Genomic DNA, 12,606 nt, shown 5'->3' with positions numbered 1-12,606 from the left:
ACGGCACAAAGGGTTTCTGTAAAAATAAGTACAAATCTGTACACAGATCCACCAGCGATTCTCCATCTCCCAGCAGAGTTTTCATTTAAAGCAGGATACTTGAGGTTTCATGTCTTTAGTTGCCTTTATCATAATCCCAAATATACACTTCAGGGGTTTTGTTTTCAAAGACATTTTCCTTCAATATGTGCACTATGGTTAAAATTAAAAACAATAAAAAATAAAATAATTGCTCGAAGGAACTGGCTCTTCCCACCCCATGCGAGAGACCTCATCAACTATGGCACAGCGAGGGCTTAAGGTGTCCCTGGACAGTTTGGCCTTGGGGGTGGCCCTCCAAGGTTCCTCCAGGAGAGTTTTCAAAGGCTCTCATTGACTTTCAAAAGTTGGATGCAGAAAAAAGGAGGAAAAACAAACCCCAAATGCCAAAGGAATTTCAGTGGGACGAAGTTCCTTCAAACTTACAGAATATCTCTGCAGGTGTTGCACCAGCTGGGCCACCATGGTGTCGGAGATCCTGGAGCAGGCCTCTTCGGCCAGGTAGATGGCACCTCCGCAGCTCCTCTATGGAGGGACCCCAGGTTCCCTCCGCATGCCTGGCTCTTCTCCTTCAGCTCCGCAAACAGAGGAGGAATAATCGTTGATAAACGCTGAGAGAAAGGCCTCTTTGAGATGTCTTTCATTATGTTTCTTTTCAAATCCGATGCCTGAAGAGCTCCGTTTTCAAGAGTCTTGGGATCCTTCGCCCGGATTGGGAAGATCCTGTCCCTGGAGTCGCTACCTCCAGATGCCTGGCCATGTGTTTCCGCGTCAGAGCCGGAGTCGTCTGTTGCTCTGCTTGGCCTTCCACCTCTGGCACCTGTCGATGAGCTCGGGCAAGTAGGACGTTTCCTTTGCATTGCGCGTTATGAACCTGTGCTTCAGCAGCTCCTGAGTAGTGGGCCCAAAGCTTGGCTCCTTGCCCAAACAGGCCTCCACGAGCTCCTTGAGGGGTTTGCTGTAGTTTCCCCCCAGGGTCAGGGCGTTGTTCTTTGGAATGAGGAATAAAACCTTCATGGGATGCAGCTCGGAATGAGGGGGCTCCCCTTTCATCAGTTCTATAGCTGTTATACTCAGTGACCAGATGTCCACCTTCAAGTCGTAAGCGGACTGTTTAATGACGTCGGGCGCCCTCCAGAAGGGGGTGCCCATGAAGGTGTTCCTCTTTATCTGGGTATCTGTCAGCTGGCCCGCCACTGCAAAGTCAGCCAACGTCAGCTCTCCAAGCTCGGAGGGCAGAACATTGGCAGCTTTGACGTCTCTGTGGATTTTCTTCTCTGAATGCAGATAATCAAGTCCTTTCAGAATTTCTCTTAATATGGTGACAATCTGAGTTTCATCTAAAGGGCCAGGTTCTGATAGATCGAATGCAGAGCCTCCACCAAGATATTCCATTATTACCCACAATTTAGTATCCTTCAAGTAGGATCCATAATATTTGTTTATATATGGACTGTCACACGGACTCAGCCCTGTGATTTCTTGTTGAAGGTCCTCTATCTCATCTTCTGCTTCTTCCAGTTCAGTGATTCTTATGGCGACCACTTTTTGAGTCTGACTGTCAATACCTTTGAACACCTCATCAAAAGAACCCTTTCCAATTTTCTCCAGTTTCGTAAAAAGCTCTTCTGGTCTGCTTTTAAGTACAGGCCCAACTGCACCAGGGTGTGGGCCATGCCGCTCAGGAAGGCCATTTCCTAGCTCATGTCAGCCGGGCTCAGTGGCGGGTGGCGTCTCCATGCACCCTGCTAGGGAGGGGTTGCGGGTGTGGGGGCAGGACCTCGCGCGCAAGGTGCTGTCGCTGTGCCCAAGCGGATGCCTGGGTGCAGCCGAACGGCCTGGGTCTGCTGGTGCTGGCCGCTTAGAGAGGAAGTGGGCACGCACAGCCCGCCAAGCTCTGTTGCGCTCCACCCTGAGTTCTTTTTATTTCTAATAGTTTTTCAGTAGCTTTTCTTGAGTTTTCAAGTAGACAAATATATTATAAGAAATAGTGGTAATTTGTTGCTCATGTGAATGCTTGCATATGTATAGTTTTATATTATCTATCTATCTATCTATATCTATCTATCTATCATCTATGTAATTGTATTGGTTAGTATTTCCAAGACAACCATAAGCCTACTATAAGTGAACAACGTTGTGTTTATCCTGATGTTAATCAAATTTTACTGTAGAACAATTTCAAAAATTTTAAGAGGCCCTTTAGTATCTTATGAATCTATATTTTTTGCATGTCTCACACTGAAGAAGATATTGTTAATTTTTGCTTTTGTGGTTTTTATTGTTTTTATTATGGAAGCAACTGTGAAGCTAACTGTGTCTCTCTCCCATCTATCCTCACCTCCAAACTGCAGTCTGGAAGACTGGGGAAGAGATTGTGGTTAAGAATCGCTTTAGGTTTTCACCATATAGCATGGTTCTAGTTGGTTGTTTGCTGAATCCTAAGGGATTTTGAAAGGTCTTCTAAGTTTTTTTCAAATGGACTTTATAACCTTGAGCTGCTATCATATTACTGTAGTGAACCCCTTTTATCACATGCTTTTAATATAATGTGAAATTTAAGGGTTTCATTTTAAAGAAATTTCTAGTAGATGATTTTAGCATGTAAAACTAATATACCTCTTTTAAAAATGGTTTCAATCAGCAATTTAAATAATTGATTAGATATATAAAGTCAAATTTTCGATCAATTAGAAGTGAAAGTGAAAGGAATGCCAGTTACTCTAAATTTATAAGAGAAACCAAAATTCAAAATTATGTAAATTTGAGATACCTACATTTCTATGTATTAAATGCCTTTGAATATATGTATATGGAGACTTATTTCCTGAGATAAAGGCTTCGAAGGTCCTCAGAGACACAGTACCCTAGAATTTGAAATGATGGCACTTATTCTTTGTTATATTTTGGATATAGTTTGAGTATGTGCTCCAAGTGCTCATGTACTGAAATACTTTTTCATTTTTTTATTGATTTTATTTTTTTTAAATACATGACAGCAGAATGTATTACAAGTCTTATTACACATATAGAGCACAATTTTTCATATCTTTCATATCTTTCTATAAAGTATGTTCATGCCAATTCATGTCTTTATACATGTACTTTTTTGCATTACAATTCTTCTTACACATAAATACCACAATTTTTCATATCTCTGTTTGTATATAAAGTAGGTTGACACCGAATTTGAGTCTTCATACATGTACTTTGGATAATGATGTCCACCACATTCCACCATCCTTGCTAATCCCCTGCCTCCTCCCTTTCCCTCTACCCTCTTCCCTATGTAGAATTCATCTATTCATCCCATGTTCCGCCTCCCTACCCCACTATGAGTCAGCCTCCTTATATCAGAGAAAACATTCGGCATTTGGTTTTTTGAGATTGGCTAACTTCACTTAGCATTATCTTCTCCAATGCCATCCATTTACCTGCAAATGCCATGATTTTATTCTGTTTTATTGCTGAGTAAAATTCCATTGTGTATATATGCCACATTTTTTTTTATCCATTCATCCACTGAAGGGCATCTAGGTTGGCTCCACAGTTTAGCTTTGTGAATTGTGCTGCTATAAACATTGATATGGCTGTGTCCCTGTAGTATGCTGTTTTTACGTCCTTTGGGTATAGCCCAAGGAGAGGGATAGCTGGGTCAAATGGTGGTTCCATTTCCAGATTTCCAAGGAATTTCCATACTGCTTTCCATATTGGCTGTACCAATCTGCAGTCCCACCAACAATATATGAGTGTACCTTTTTCCCCTACATCCTTGCCAACACTTATTGTTGTTTGTCTTCATAATAGCTGCCATTCTGAATGGAGTGAGATGATATCTTAGAGTAGTTTTGATTTGCATTTCTCTAATTGCTAGAGATGATGAGCATTTTTTCATATATTTGTTGATTGATTGTATATCATCTTCTGAGAAGAGTGTGTTCAGGTCCTTGGTCCATTTATTGATTAGATTATTTGTTTTGTTAGTGCTAAGCTTTTTGAGTTCTTTATATACCCTAGAGATTAGTGCTCTATCTGATTGTGAGAGGTAAAGATTTTCTTCCAGGATGTAGGTTCTCTGTTCACATCACAGATTATTTCTTTTGCTGAGAAAAAAAAATTTTAGTTTGGTTACATCCCATTTATTGATTCTTGGTTTTAATTCTTGTGCTATAGGAGTCTTATGAAGGAAGTTGGGGCCTAATTGCACATGATGAAGATTAGGGCCTACTTTTTCTTCTATTAGACCCAGAGTCTCTGGCTTAATTCCTAGGTTCTTGATCCATTTTGAGTTAAGTTTTGTGCATGGTGAGAGATATGGGTTTAATTTCATTTTGTTGCATATGAATTTCCAGTTTTCCCAGCACCATTTGTTGAAAATGCTGTCTTTTCTCCAGTGCATGTTTTTGGCACCGTTGTTTAATATAGGATAATTGTAATTTTGCGGGTTAGTTTCTGTGGCCTCTATTCTGTACTTTGGTATACCAGTCTGTTTTGGTGCCAATACCATGCTGTTTTTGTTACTATTGCTCTGTAGTATAGTTTAAGGTCTGGTATAGAGATGCCACCTGCTTCACTCTTCCTGCAAAGGATTGCTTTAGTTATTCTGGGTCTCTTATTTTTCCAGATGAATTTCATAATTGTTTTTTCTATTTCTATGAGGAATGCCATTGGGATTTTGATCAGAATTGCATTAAATCTGTATAGTGCTTTTGGTAGTATGGTCATTTTGATAATATTAATTCTGCTTATCCAAGAGCAATGTAGATCTTTCCATCTTTTAAGGTCTTCTTTGATTTCTCTCTTTAGGGTTCTGTAATTTTCATTGTATAGATCTTTCACCTCTTTTGTTAAGTTGATTCCCAAGTATCTTATTTTTTTTTTTAGGTTATTGTGAATGGGGTAGTTTTCCTCATTTCCTTCTCAGAGGCTTTGTCACTGATGTACAGAAATGCTTTTGATTTTATATCCTGCTACTTTGCTGAATTCATTTACCAGTTCTAGAAGTTTTCTGGGTCTTATAGGTATAGAATCATATGGTCAGTAAATAATGATAATTTAAGTTCTTCTTTTCCTATGCATATTCCTTTAATTTCTTTCATCTGTCTAATTGCTCTGGCTAGTGTTTCAAGAACTATGTTGAATAGAAGTGGTGAAAGAGGGCATCTATGTCTTGTTCCAGATTTTAGAGGGAATGCTTTCAATTTTTCTCCATTTAGAATGATGTTGGTCTGGAGCTTAGCATAGATAGCCTTTACGATGTTGAGATATGTTCCTGTTATCCCTAGTTTTTCTAGTGTTTTGAACATAAAGGGGTGCTGTATTTTGTCAAATGCTTTTTCTGCATCTATTGTGATGATAATATGATTCTTATCTTTAAGTCTATTGATGTGATGAATTACACTTATTGATTTCCATATGTTGAACCAACCTTGCATCCCTGGGATGAATCCCACTTAATCATGGTGCACAATCTTTTTAATATGTTTATGTATTTGATTTGTCAGAATTTTATTGAAAATTTTTGCATCTATGTTCATTAGAGTTATTGGTCTGAAGTTTTCTCTCTTTGATATGTCTTTGCCTGGTTTTGGGATCAGAGTGATACTGGCCTCATAGAATGAGTTTGGAAGTGCTGCCTTTTTTTTTTCTATTTCCTGAAATAAATTGGAGAGTATTGGTGTTAGTTCTTCTTTAAAGGTCTTGTAGAACTTGGCTGTATATCCATCTGGTCCTGGGCTTTTCTTGGTTGGTAAGCTTTTGATGGCTTCTTCTATTTCCTCACTTGATATTGGTCTGTTTAAATTGTGCAAATCTTCCTGACTCAATCTGGGCAAATCATATGACTTACGAAATTTGTCGATGCCTTCAATTTCTTCTATTTTATTGGAGTATAAGATTTCAAAATAATTTCTAATTATACTCTGTATTTCTGTAGTGTCTGTTGTGATATTGCCTTTTTCATCATGTATGCTGTTGATTTGAGTTCTCTCTCTCCTCCTCTTCCTTAGTGTGGCTAAGGGTCTGTCCATTTTACTTATTTTTTCAAAGAACCAATTTTTTTGTTTTGTCAATTTTTTCAATTGTTTCTTTTGTTTCAATTTCATTGATTTCAGCTCTAATTTAAATTATTTCTTGCCTTCTACTGCTTTTGCTACTGGCTTGTTCTTCTTTTTCTAGGGCTTTGGGATGTAGTGCAAGGTCATTTATTTGTTGATTTTTTCTTTTTCTAAGGAATGAACTCCCTGCAATGAATTTTTCTCTTAGTACTGCTTTATTAGTGTCCCAGAGATTTCAATATGTTGTGTCTATGTTCTCATTTACCTCTATGAATTTTTTAATCTTGTCCTTGATGTCTTATGTGACCAGTTTTTCATTCAGTAGCATATTGTTTTGTCTCCTTGTGATGGAGAAATTTTTATTTTTAATTTTGTCACTCATTTCCAATTTCATTCCATTATGATCTGATAAAATGCATGGTAGCTATCTCTATTTTTTTGTGTTTGCTAAGAGTTGCTTTGTGGCATAGTATATGGTCTATTTTAGAGAAGGATCATGTGTTACTGAGAAGAAAGTTTATCTGCTTGATGCAGGTTGAAATATTCTATATGTGTTAGTTAAGTCTAAGTTATTGTGTTATTGAGTTCTATAGTTTCTTTATTCAACTTTTGTTTGGAAGATTTATCCAATAGAGAGAGAGGTGTATTAAAGTCACCCAAGATTGTATTGTGGTCAATTTGACTCTTGAACTTGAGAAGCTGCACCATGGTGTGGGGCATATATATTTATGATTGTTATGTCTTGTTGGTGTATGGTTCCCTTGAGCAGTATGTAATGTCCATCTTTATCCCTTTTGATTAACCTTGGCTTGAAGTCTACTTTATTTGATAAGAGTATGGAAACTCCTGCTTGCTTCCACAGTCCATGTGAGTGGTATGATTTTTCCCAACCTTTCACCTTCAGTCTGTGTATGTCTTCAGTCAGATGTGTCTCCTGGAGGCAGCATATTGTTGGGTCTTTTTAAAAATCCAATCTGCTAGCCTATGTCTTTTGATTGGTGAGTTTAAGCCATTAACATTTAGGGTTACTATCAAGACATATTTGTTTATTTTTCTTATTTTACTTGGTTTTCCTCTTTGATTAGTTATTCCTTTAGTGCATACTATCTCCCTCTGCTTATTTTCATTGCTGTTTTTCATTTCCTCTTCATGAAATATTTTGCCAAGGAGGTTTTGTAGTTCTTGTTTTTTATCTATAAACCTTTTTAACTTTTGTTTATCATGGAAGGTTTTTATTTCATCTTGAAATATAAAGATTAATTTTTCTGGATACAAGATTCTTCATTGGCACCCATTATCTTTCAGAGCTTGATATATGTTGTTCTAGGATCTTCTAGCTTTCAGGGTCTGTGTTGAAAAATCTGCCATTATCTTAATTGTTTTTCCCTTATATGTAATCTGATTCCTTTTTCTTGTGGCTTTTAAAATTCTCTCCTTATTCTGTATGTTGGGCATTTTTGTGGTGTAGGTCTGTTGTGATTTTGTACTTTAGGTGTCCTGTAGGCTTCTTGAATTTAGATTTCCAATTCATTCTTCATGTTTGAAAAGTTTTCCGATATTATTTCATTGAATAGATTGTTCGTTCCTTTGGTTTGGACCTCTATACCTTCCTGTATCCCAATAACTCTTAAATTTGGTCCTTTTATGCTATCCCGTATTTCTTGAATGTTCTGCCCATGGTTTCTTATCATTTTCGCTGTGTGGTCTATGTTCTTGTCAAGATTGATTTATTAGATCTTCATTGTCTGATATCCTGTCTTCTAAGTGGAGTACTCTGTTGGTGATGCTTTCATTTGAGTTTTTAATTTGGTTTATTATTTCTTTCATTTCAAGGATTTTTTTTTTTTTTTGTATAACCCCTATCTTCCTGTTGAGGTGATCTTTTGCTTCTTGGATTTGTTTATGAAGTTCATTGTTGAAATGATCTTTTACTGCTTGTATTTGTTCGCTTATGTCTTCTTTGAGATTCCAAAACATTTTAACCATGTATATCCTGAAATCTTTCTCTGTCATTTTTTTCTGCTGTAGCTGCCAATGCTTCTAATGATGTGTTGTCTTGATCTGTTTGTGGTACTTTCTTCCCTTGTCTTTTCATGTTGCTCATGTATCTTCCTTTCTAGCTCTGTGGATCTGGTGTGTTATTGTTTTTACCCTATAAATTTGTAGTGCTCTTGTAGGGTTCCAATATCTCTCCTTTTTGGGGAAGGACATTGTTAACAGATCCCAATATCAAGGATACATCACCTACGAACTAATTGTTGTTATTAAGACATTTGCAGTTTAGTCTCAATGTCTGGAAATGTTGGATTGTTGGATTCAATTATTATTTAAAATATAATCAGTAGTTTCATAAAAAGTTTACTGTTTCTGGTGATGGACAATGAACTGGTGGTCAGGCATAGAATGATATGTTGAGGGGAGAAGATGTGAAGGTATATAGTTAATACATCTTAGGAAATGTGAAGGAGAAATCTAGTGAAGAGGGTTAGTAGCAGGAGAATAGATAGGAGGTAATTTGGGGTAAAGAATTATGTGGGAAGATGGTAGAGTACGTAAAACAAACACACTTATGTTTTTATAAAAATACAGGATGTTAAAATAGTATAATTTGGAAGGTGAAGAAAAAAAGGGAAAGAAAGAAAGAAAAAAGAGAGAAAAAGAGAGAAAAGAAAGAAAAAAAAGAAAAAAGAGAAAAAAAGGGCTTATGCAATTCCTTTATATTATATTATTCAGGTGACTCAGTCCTCAAAGTACTATTTCATGCAATGTTCTTGGTTTTACATATGTTGGGGATGTGAAAACCAGAGGATAGAAGGGTAGAAGAGAAAGAAGAGGAGAAAAAAAAAATACTCTTAGAGATCCGTGTCCTTCTCTTCTCATCCAGTAGGTGGGGTTGTCTCATCTAGTAGGTGTCTGTGTCCACAGGATGGTGTAGGTAACCAGGGTGTGAAGATTGGACCTGGTGTGGAGCGTCTGAAGGGGAAAGTGCTATCCACCAGCCCCAGCAGGGAAATAATGCCTTATGGGTCTTTTTCTGTGCCTACACGTTGTCTGACTTGAGCCCCTGGTATCATCTCCCTCTCTTGCCTGGAGATTTCCCAAATGCTTATCTCTCTCTATTAGGCTCCAGACTTTAGTCCCCTCCCCTCTCTTATTTATCAGGTCCCAACTGCGGCACCTCTTACCCCCAGGCTCACATCAGGTGGGTGGCACCCTGTTCACATTGCACTCCTGTGCAACCGAGAGCTGTTCTTGTGTTGTTGGGTGGCCACTGTGCCAAGTAAAAGCTGTTGGGAGGGGGGAGGAATTGGAAATCAGGTACTTGCTCAAATGGCAATCCAATATGATAGCCATGTGGACCACAAAATGGCGAGGAAGGTTTTCCAAGATGGAGTGGCTCTGCTTCCAGCACCAGGGTGTCTGGTGATATGGGCGGAGCTGGACGATGGCCTTGAGCTGTGGATAGGTAGCAGCCCAGTGACCTGCGTGGGAGTGGAGCACAGTCTGGAGTTCTGCAGAGGTAGCTGATAGGTGTTTTGCTTAGTCGCTTGTGAGTCGTGCGTGAGCTAGAACTGCGGGCTTTGTGTCCAGAGTCTGGAGACTTACTTGAGCCCAGAGGCTCTGATTTCTGCATGGGTGGTCACAGCACTGGTGATTTCTGTGAAAATCCACTAGCCCCTGGAGATCCAATCTGGGAACTGCCCCCACCTAATATGGTGAGAATGTTGAACCAAGATGGCCGGTGGTCTGTTTTCAGCGCCTGGGTGTCTGGTGAGGGGAGCCGGGCGATGGCATTGTACTGTGGGTAGGTAACAGCTGAGTGACCTGTGGGAGCAGAGCAAAGTCTTGGTGGTCTGCAGATGTGTTGATAGGTGATTCTGCTAAGTCTTGAGTGAACTGGAACTTCGGGCTTTTGGTTTTGCTCGAACACTGAGGCCTGGAGCCCTTTGCGGGGTCACAGCGCTGGTGATTTTTGCAGAGAGTAGCTGTATAGGGGCCCTCTAACACTCTCAGAAATGCAGTATTCCAACTAGGCGAGATCTGGATCACAGAGCAATGCAGAATGCTGCCTCCCTCTGGTCCGACATCTTGAAACTCCCATGTGCTGAAATTTAATCCCCACTGTGAGGCATTTAGAGGGTGGAGGCTTGGATTAATTAAAGTGCTTATAAGTGGGCCTTTGGGAGGTGATTAGAATTAGATAAGGCCATCAAGGTGGAGCCCCCCAGGATTATGATCATGATATAAAAGAAGGGAGAGGAACCAGGACACACACACGTGCTGCCTGCCTCTCCTATGTGATGTTCTGCATCACCTTGGGGTTCTGCCAGAAAGAAGGCCATCACCAGATGAGGCCCCTTAACCTTGGACCTCCAGAACCATAAGCCACAACAAACCTCTTATCTTTGATGTGTTCTATTTTAGAAAATTACCCATGTACTGCTGAGCAGAAAGTGTATTCAGTCATTGATGGATAAAATATTCTATATGTCTGTTAAGTCTAAGTTATTAATTGTATTTCTTAGTTCTATAACTTCTTCAATTAGGTTTTGTTTAGGGGATCTATTCAGTGATGAGAGAGGCATGTTAAAGTCATCTAGTATTATTGTTCTGTGATCTATTTTGTTCTTGAAATTGAGAAGGGATTGTTTTATGTACTTAGGTGTTCCATTATTTGGGGTACAAATATTTACAATTGTTATATCTTGTTGATACATCAGTATTTTAAGCAATATGAAATAGCCTTCTTGGTCTCTTCTGATTCACTGTGGTTTGAAGTTTACCTGATATGAGGATAGAAACTCTTGCTTGTTTATGAGATTCATGAGAATGATATGTTTTTTCCTACCCTTTTACCTTCAGTCTGTGGATGTCTTTGCCTATGAGGTGAGTATGTTGGAGACAGCATATTGTTGGGACTTGTTTTTTAATCCAATCTGCCAGTCTGTATCTTTTGATTAATGAGTTTAAGCCATTTACACTAACTATTATTATTGAGGAACAATTTTTTCCCTGTCATTTTGATTTATTTCTAACTTTTAATTTGAATTAGTGTCTCCTTTGATTAATTATTCTTCTAGTGTAGTTCCTTCCTTTGCTTGTTATCAATTTTATTTTTCATTACTACTTCATGAAACATTTTATTGAGTGTGTTTTATAGTACAGGTTTCTCATTATGAATTCTTTTAACTTTTGTTTATCATGGAAGGTTTTTATTTCATCATCAAATTTGAAGCTTAATTTTGCCAGATATAGTATTCTGCATTCACTTGCTTTCAGGACTTGGTATATATTTTTCCACAGTCTCCTAGCTTTTAGCATTTGGGTTGAGAATCAGCTGAGATTCAATTAGTTTCCCTCTAAATGTGACCTGTTGTTTCTCTCTGGCAGCCTTGAAAATTTATCCTTACTCTGTTGGGCATTTTCATAATGATGTGCCTTGGTGTCACTCTGTTATAATTTTGTATATGTGGAGTCCTGCAAGCCTCTGTATTTGATTTGATTTTTCATTTCATTCTTAACATTTGGGAAATTTTCTGATATTATTTCATTGAAAAGATTGTACATTATTTTGTTTTTTATATCTGAGCCTTCATCTATCTCAATAAATCTTAAGTTTGGGCTTTCCATGTTTTCCCATATTTCTTAAAAATACTGCTTGTGTTCTCTTAACAACTTTTCTCCATAGTCAACTTTATTTTCCAGATTATATATTTTGCTTTTGTTGCCTGAAATTCTGTCTTTTAATTGGTCTAGTCTGCTAGTGATGCTTTTCACTGAGATTTTAATTTGGTTTATTGATTCGTTCACTTTGAGAATTTCTGATTTATTCCTCTTCAGGATTTCTTACTCCTTATTGAAATGATCTTATACTTCTTTGATTTTCTCTCTGATTTTATTCCTTACATTACATTTTACCTCACAGATCAGTTTAACTATGAACTTTCTAAATTTCTTCTCTGACATATTTCCACTGTAATATCATTAAATTCTGTGAATGAGGTATTTTGATTTTTTTGAATTGTTTGTTCCCTTGATTTTTCATGTTTTTTATTCATCTACCAATTTATCAGTAAGAATCTTAGGTGGCAGAGCTTCACCCCTATGAATTTATAGTGTTCCTGAATATTTCTAGTACCTTGCTTTTAGGGGGAGACAAATAATAACAATAACCAATGCAGTCAATATTCAATATTAAACTAAATCCTTCCTATTTTGGCACCTAAAATGTTAATTGGCATTGTAAACAGAAATGCTATGGCAGGCAGTTGCCAGCAGTACAGATATTATGTTTACTATTGCAAAAAATGAAGAGGGAGAATGCAGAGGAGATGCAGGATGTAATAATTGAGAGGGAGGATGAGAAAATATTAGAAAAGAGTTAAAGGAAGACTGAAAGAGAGAACAATAGAATTTGGCTGTCAGTGAAAGAAAAGGAAGGAATCGAATCAAGAGAAATAAATAGAAGAAAAAACAATATAAGACAAACAAAAAATATATAAAACAAAAC

The 12,606-nt window shown here is 37.8% G+C and overlaps 1 pseudogene; it reads right to left on the bottom strand.

Moving 5' to 3' along the window:
* Window positions 1–369: 369 nt before the first annotated feature.
* Window positions 370–1,715, bottom strand: LOC143405764 (serine/threonine-protein kinase 24 pseudogene; annotated as a pseudogene).
* Between the last annotated feature and the right edge of the window lie 10,891 nt (window positions 1,716–12,606).

Source organism: Callospermophilus lateralis, chromosome 8, assembly GCF_048772815.1.
Source record: "Callospermophilus lateralis isolate mCalLat2 chromosome 8, mCalLat2.hap1, whole genome shotgun sequence".
Lineage (NCBI taxonomy): Eukaryota > Metazoa > Chordata > Mammalia > Rodentia > Sciuridae > Callospermophilus > Callospermophilus lateralis.
The sequence above is the reverse complement of the archived record's forward strand: the minus strand, read 5'-3'. Positions and strand labels throughout refer to the sequence as shown.